The following is a 7,678-nucleotide window of genomic DNA, read 5'->3' as shown; positions in this document are numbered from 1 at the left end:
CGGGTTCTATTCCATTCATGCCACGTTTATCGGCTTGTTGAACAAATCAGGGATTGTGTTCACCGATATTCAACTATATCTTTAATATTAAAAGTCTGCAAGTTGACAGAGATATATAGTCAGCATCAAAAAAAAGTGTACAACTCTTGTTTATTACAGTACTTGTTTTATTTCAGTTTTTGTAAGTATAATATAGGAGTCATGTGTAAAAGTCCATGCAAGTGAGGAAAGTTCTCTGGTCCGGTCCCTTAATTGGGAAGGTGCCGCTGCCCAGCTGGTTGATGTCCTCGTGTAAATAAAGGATGACATCACCGCCGTCCAAGAAATGCGATGGACGGGACAAGGACAGAGACAAGTAGGTCCTTGTGACATTAACTACAGTGGCCATATAAAGGAGCGCAAGTTTGGTGTGGGATTCGTGGTGGGAGAGAGACTCCGTCGCCGAGTACTATCATTCACTGCGGTGAATGAACGTCTAGCCACAATCCGCATCAAAGCGAGGTTCTTCAACATATCGCTGATTCGCGCCCACGCCCCGACGGAAGAGAAGGACGATGTGACCAAAGATGCCTTTTATGAGTGCTTGGAGCGCACTTATGAGAGATGCCCCCGCCACGATGTCAAAATCGCGCTTGGCGACTTTAACGCCAGGGTGGGCAAAGAAGGTATCTTTGGCACTACGGTCGGTAAATTCAGCCTCCACGACGAAACATCCCCAAATGGGTTGAGGCTGATCGACTTCGCCGGGGCCCGAAATATGATTATCTGTAGTACTAGATTCCAGCATAAGAAGATCCATCAAGCTACCTGGCTGTCTCCGATCGAAAAACTACCAACCAGATCGATCATGTTGTGATAGACGGAAGACACGTCTCCAGTGTTTTAGATGTGCGTGCGCTCCGAGGTCCTAACATCGACTCGGACCACTATCTTGTTGCAACTAAGATTCGCACCCGCCTCTGTGCAGCAAAAAACGCACGCCAACAAACACAAGGAAGGTTTGACGTCGAGAAGCTGCAATCACAACATACAGCCGAACGATTCTCTACTCGGCTTGCACTCCTGCTCTCTGAGAGCACTCGTCAACAACTCGGTATAAGGGAACTGTGGGACGGCATTTCAAACTCCTTACGTACAGCTGCAACCGAAACCATTGGTTTTCGGAAAGTGCAAAAGAACAGCTGGTACGACGAGGAGTGCCGCGTCGCAGCGGAGAGAACACAGGCTGCCTACCTCGCAATGTTACGATCGACCACAACACGTGCGGGATGGGATAGATACCGAGAGTTGAAGAGGGAAGCGAGACGCATTTGTAGACAGAAAAAGAAAGAGGCTGAAATGCGTGTGGTCGAAGAGCTTGATAAGCTGGTCGACAGGGGTTATGCTCGAAAATTCTACGAAAAGATGCGGCGGCTTACAGAAGGTTTCAAGACCGGAGCATACTCTTGGAGAACCTCCCAAGGTGATCTAGCCACCGATGACCAGAGCATGCTTAAATTATGGAGGGAACACTTCTCCAGCCTGCTGAATGGCAGTGAACGCACAACACCAGGAGAAGGCGAACCCAATACCCCAATCGATGACGATAGAGCAGACGTTCCATTACCCGACCATGAAGAAGTTCGAATAATAGTTGCCCGCCTGAAGAACAACAAAGCGGCAGGGGCCGACGGATTGCCGGTCGAGCTATTCACACACGGCGGCGAAGAACTGATAAGGAGCATGCATCAGCTTCTTTGCAAAATATGGTCGGATGAAAGCATGCCCAACGATTGTGCTATGCCCAATCCATAAAAAAGGAGACCCCAAAATCTGCGCCAACTACTGTGGGATAAGCCTCCTCAACATCGCGTACAAGGTTCTATCGAGCGTATTGTGTGAAAGATTAAAGCCCACCGTCAACAAACTGATTGGACCTTATCAGTGTGGCTTCAGACCTGGTAAATCAACAACCGACCAGATATTCACCTTGCGCCAAATCTTGGAAAATACCCGTGAAAGGAGAATCGAAACTCACCACCTATTCGTCGATTTCAAAGCTGCTTTCGACAGCACGAAAAGGAGCTGCCTCTATGCCGCGATGTCTGAATTTGGTATCCCCGCAAAACTAATACGGCTGTGTAAACTGACGTTGAGCAACACGAAAAGCTCCGTCAGGATCGGGAAGGACCTCTCCGAGCCGTTCGATACCAAACGAGGTTTCAGACAAGGCGACTCCCTATCGTGCGACTTTTTCAATCTGCTGCTGGAGAAAATTATTAGAGCTGCAGAACTGAATCGAGCAGGTACAATCTTTTATAAGAGTGTACAGTTGCTGGCGTATGCCATATTGATATCATCGGTCTCAACACCCGCGCCGTTAGTTCTGCTTTCTCCAGACTGAACAATGAAGCAACGCAAATGGGTCTGGCAGTGAACAAGGGCAAGACGAAATATGTTCTGTCATCAAACAAACAGTCGTCGCACTCGCGACTTGGCTCTCACGTCACTGTTGACAGTCATAACTTTGAAGTTGTAGATAATTTCGTCTATCTTGGAACCAGCATAAACACCATCAACAATGTCAGCCTGGAAATCCAACGCAGGATTACTCTTGCCAACAGGTGCTACTTTGGACTGAGTAGGCAATTGAGAAGCAAAATCTCCTCTCGGCGAACAAAAACCAAACTTTATAAGTCACTCATAATTCCCGTCCTGCTATATGGTGCAGAGGCTTGGACGATGACAACAACTGATGAGTCGACGTTGCGAGTTTTCGAGAGAAAAGTTCTGTGAAAGATTTGCGCGTTGGCCACGGCGAATATCGCAGTCGATGGAACGATGAGCTGTACGAGATATACGACGACATTGACATAGTTCAGCGAATTAAAAGACAGCGGCTACGCTGGCTAGGTCATGTTGTCCGGATGGATGAAAACACTCCAGCTCTGAAAGTAGTCGACGCAGTACCCGCCGGGGGAAGCAGAGAAAGAGGAAGACCTCCACTCCGTTGGAAAGACCAGGTGGAGAAGGTCCTGGCCTCGCTTGGAATATTGGCGCCACGTTGCGAAAAGAAGAAACGAACTGGCGCGCTGTTGTTGACTCGGCTATAATTGCGTAAGCGGTGTCTACGCCAGTAAAAAAGAAAACAATGGAAATTATAGAAAAAAGTTAAATTGACTGCATTATTATATATAGTTATTTGTATAAAACCTTGGAATTTATTCATTAAAATCACCACTCAGAATTCGTTTTATCCGTTGTAACCGAGCGATCATCGAAGAAACATCATTTTTAATATGCCACAAGACAAAATTAGAAATGAAATTCATAAACCTCACGCGGTCAGATAAAACGATATACCTCCTCATCTCGGGTGCTAATAACTACTTTCGATTTGCAAAGAATGTAAATGAAGATTGACTACAGAAATGATCCTGTGAAGTATAGTCTTAACTTTTCAACGGCCAACGCAGAGTATTTCAACCAAAAGTCACACAAAATAGTTGAGAATTCACAGAAATGAAACAGAAACGAAAAAAAATAATGCACAAGCATACAAACATACATATGCACACACATGTGAATATGTCACCAACCAAAAATTGGAACATTGTTCTACAAAAACAACAATAGCATAAGCATGGCAACATTGTGTTGCTGGTAGAAAATCCGAGCTGTGCCGAAAGAAACTAACAAGCGATCGCCGATTGTCACCGCTTCCCTTGCTGCTCGAACATCTTCGCCGACAAGCTAGCGTAAATATGTAAGCGTTAAATGAGTATCACAACCTTTTCCGAACTCGTATAGGAAGTATAACTTCAAAAACGGCAGAGTTATGAAATATAATATATATGATGATTAAATTCTAGGAAAATATGCACAGCTTTTTCGAATCTTATTGGTCAATGATGGTGCCTCTGTGCCTTTTTTGTCGCTTGCACGAATGTTTCATTTTTTACAAATAACATGTTGTATGTACACTACGATATACATAAGTTGTAACAAAAGATTTAGAGTAAATTTCGGAATATTTAAACTGAAAAACCCGTTTTAGAGATTTTGTTAATTACTACTTCATGTATGCTTAAATAAAGCCAGACGAAGCATCCTGGGTATGCTAGTAAGTTAATAAAATCATCGAATAATGAACGTTAAATTCTTATGAAAAAATTTTTAAAACTAAATTTTGCCAACACCCGAAAATATTTGTTCCTTGTAAATTGGATGGTATAAAATGCTCCGTTATAACCGAACTTTGCGTTTCCCTTTTTGTTATATCCTTTCTTTTCTAACTAGGCACAACATAAAATATTTACCATACGTCATATTTATTGAGAATATCACGGTTGCAAATAATGCATTAACAATAATTGAATTAATTTTTTTTTTATTTTGTAAATCCTTTTTTTTTAATTTTTTGATTCCAAAGTCCGGATGAAAAAAAACCGTATGAAAAATTTGCTTTTAATTTATAATCCCAGATACCTGATTAAATAAATAAATAAATTTTGATCGGAAGAATATAATTAACCATCACCTTCAATACTCTAAAGTTCTGTTCGGCAAACTTACATTCAAACGTTTTATGTTATATCAATTTGTATACTCTTATTTAGCAACCTGTTGCTAAAGAGTATAATAGTTTCGTTCACCTGAAGGTAATACGTAGCATCTAAAACTTAGCGAGAAATATTGGATTATATATATGTATGTACATATATAAATGATCAGAATGACAAGAAAAGTTCAAATCCGAGTGACTGTCTGTTTGTCCGTCTGTCCGTGAAAGCTGTAACTGGAGTAAAAATTAAGATATCTTGATAAAACTTGGTACACGTGTTCCCCGGCACAAAGAAGTGACGAGTTCATAGATGGGCGTAATGGGACCACTGCCACGCCCACAAAACGCCCTTAAAGGAAAACTTATAAAGTAAAAAAATCAAATACTATATACGCCAGAGACTTTAAATTTTACCTCCGCGTTGATATGATAAGTAATATAATTAACCATCACCTTCAATACTCTAAAGTTCTGTTCGGTAAACTTACATTCAAACGTTTTATGTTATATCAATTTGTATACTCTTATTTAGCAACATGTTGCTAAAGAGTATAATAGTTTTGTTCAGCGAGAAATATTGGATTATATATATGTATGTACATATATAAATGATCAGGATGACAAGAAAAGTTCAAATCCGAGTGACTGTCTGTCTGTCCGTCTGTCCACGACCGGATAGCCCCGTCGCTGGATGCTTCCGGTGTATGGGATTTGACCATAGGGTGGCTGAATGTAGGGCTAAGTCTGATGTCTGTCGGAGGTGCGGTCAGGAAGGCCACAAAGCTGCCAGTTGCGTCAATGCACCGCATTGTCGCAACTGTGAGTTTAAGGGTAGGCCAGCTGGGCATCTGATGATGTCAGCTGTCTGCCCTATATATTGTGGCATTGTTGAGCGCGCCCTCGCCAGACATTGATGGGTGGGATCATCCAGCTTAACTGTCAGGGCTCCTATGCCGTGATGTGTGAGTTGGGGGGTTGTATGGTAGAGGGTGGGTGCGGTATTGCTCTACTCCAGGAGCCCTACGCCACCAATGGTGTGGATCGGGGTCTTCCTGGGGGTTTTAGGGTCTTCACCGACCTTAGAGCTAACGCCGCAATAGTTGTGAATAATCCACGCTACGATTGCGTAGTGGTGGATTCTTCACAACTGGGTATATGTGTAGCCGTAGAAGGGGAGTTCGGTAGGATGATTGTCGCTAGTTTGTATTGCAAATATAGCGAGCCCCTAGAGCCCTACCTGGGCTACATGGATAAGCTACTACTACTTGCGAGTAGTAGCCCATTTATCCTAGGGTTGGATGCGAATGCCTCGTCCTCGATGTGGTTTAGTAAGGTATCCCGGCATTCGTCTGGATACCAAAGCCACAGTCGAGGCGAGGCATTAAGCGAATGGGTGGTGGCTAATAGCCTCCACGTCTTGAATGAGCCGAGCGAGTGGTATACGTTCGATGGGCCTGGGGGCGTGAGCGACATTGACGTGACGCTTATGAACGAGGCAGCAAGTAGGGCTTTCAGTGTTAGTTGGGAGGTTAGGGGAGGGTGGGGATTGAGTGACCATAATTTGCTTCAAATTGTGGTTACCCCTCGATCTCCTCCCTCACCTTATGAGAGTCCATTGCGGCGATGGCGTACCTCTGGTACTGACTGGAACCAATATGGACTCTTGGTTAGGGAAGCGGTATCCGATGTACCGCTTAGTGAGTTTGAGGAGTTGGGGGTTGACGAGCAAATTGCTCGTCTATACGGGGTAGTTTGGGGAGTAAATGATAGGGTATTTAGGAGGTGTGAAAGTCGTAAGATTAGTAAAATTAAATGGTGGACGCGTGAGCTAACCTTGAAGAGGAGGACTGTCAGGCGTTTGAGGCGAAAGTTTCAACGCGCTCGACGGTCCAATTCTGATAGGCTGTCCCAGCTTAGGTACGAATTTAGTTGTGCGGATAGGGAGTATAAAGAAATGTTAGTAAAAGTTAAAGAGGAAGAGTGGAGGAGCTTTGTAAGAGAGGATAGGAACGACCCCTGGGGTCAGGTCTATAGGATCTGCAGGGGTCGTAGGAGGGAGGATATCACCTCTCTTCGCGTCGGTGACACTCTGTTATCGTCGTGGAGAGAGTGTGTGGGGGTTCTGTTAGGTGCGTTCTTTCCTAGGTCGGAGGTGCAGGTACCTCAAGCACAAGAGGTGCCTGTCCCTCCATTAGATGATGGGGAGTTGGGGTACGCCTTTGGCCTGGTTAGGTCTAAACGGTCCCCAGGTTTTGATGGTTTGAACGGAGAGATGTGTAAAAGCTTATGGAAGTTCATTCCGGAATACCTGGAGGCCATTTATAATAAGTGCGTCTGGGAGGGATACTTTCCACGCGAGTGGAAAAGTGCTAGGGTTGTTCCTCTCCTGAAGTCCCCTGATAAGGTCAGGAGCGATCCTCGATCTTATCGGGGCATCAGTCTCCTTCCAGTACTTGGAAAAGTGCTGGAAAGGGTCATGGTGGAACGGCTTCAGGAGCTAACGCGGGGTATGTGGTCGGATAGGCAGTTTGGGTTCAGGAAAGGACGCAGTATAGAGGACGCGTGGTTTTTTGTGCAGAATGTCGTTAGGGAGAATGTCAACAAGTATGTCCTTGGCATATTTGTTGACTTCAAGGGGGCATTTGACTACCTAAGCTGGGATCGAGTGTTGCAACGGCTGGAGGAGCTTGGCTGTCCGGAAATTACTCTTTGGCGGAGTTATTTTTCGGACAGAAAGGCCTCTCTTGTCGGCATGAATGGGAGTGTGGAGATTGGAGTTGTTCGAGGCTGCCCACAGGGTTCCATCTGTGGTCCATATATTTGGAACCTAATGATGGACACTCTGCTTGGACAGCTCGAGCCACTCTGTAAATGTTGCGCGTATGCGGACGACCTTCTTCTTATGGTTGAAGGTCGCTCGAGGTTGGATTTAGAACGGGCGGGAGGAGATCTCTTAGAGATCGTTAATTCTTGGGGCTTAGGTGTGGGGGTTGACATATCGATGGACAAAACGGTGGCAATGCTGCTGAAAGGTAGATTGTCGCCGTCTCGTCCACCGATTGTCCGTGTGAACGGGGTCAGCATCAGATATGTGACGCAAGTCAAATATCTGGGGCTGACCATAAGTGAAAGGTT

General features: G+C 44.8%; 1 non-coding gene across 1 annotated transcript; it reads right to left on the bottom strand.

The window, feature by feature from the left end:
• Positions 1-3,215: 3,215 nt before the first annotated feature.
• Positions 3,216-3,433, bottom strand: LOC125779799 (small nucleolar RNA U3). The gene has a single exon (XR_007423445.1). It is a non-coding gene; the product is annotated as a small nucleolar RNA U3 (small nucleolar RNA).
• Between the last annotated feature and the right edge of the window lie 4,245 nt (positions 3,434-7,678).

The sequence above is a fragment of the Bactrocera dorsalis genome, chromosome 6 (genome assembly GCF_023373825.1).
Source record: "Bactrocera dorsalis isolate Fly_Bdor chromosome 6, ASM2337382v1, whole genome shotgun sequence".
Taxonomy (NCBI): Eukaryota; Metazoa; Arthropoda; class Insecta; order Diptera; family Tephritidae; genus Bactrocera; species Bactrocera dorsalis.
The sequence above is the reverse complement of the archived record's forward strand: the minus strand, read 5'-3'. Positions and strand labels throughout refer to the sequence as shown.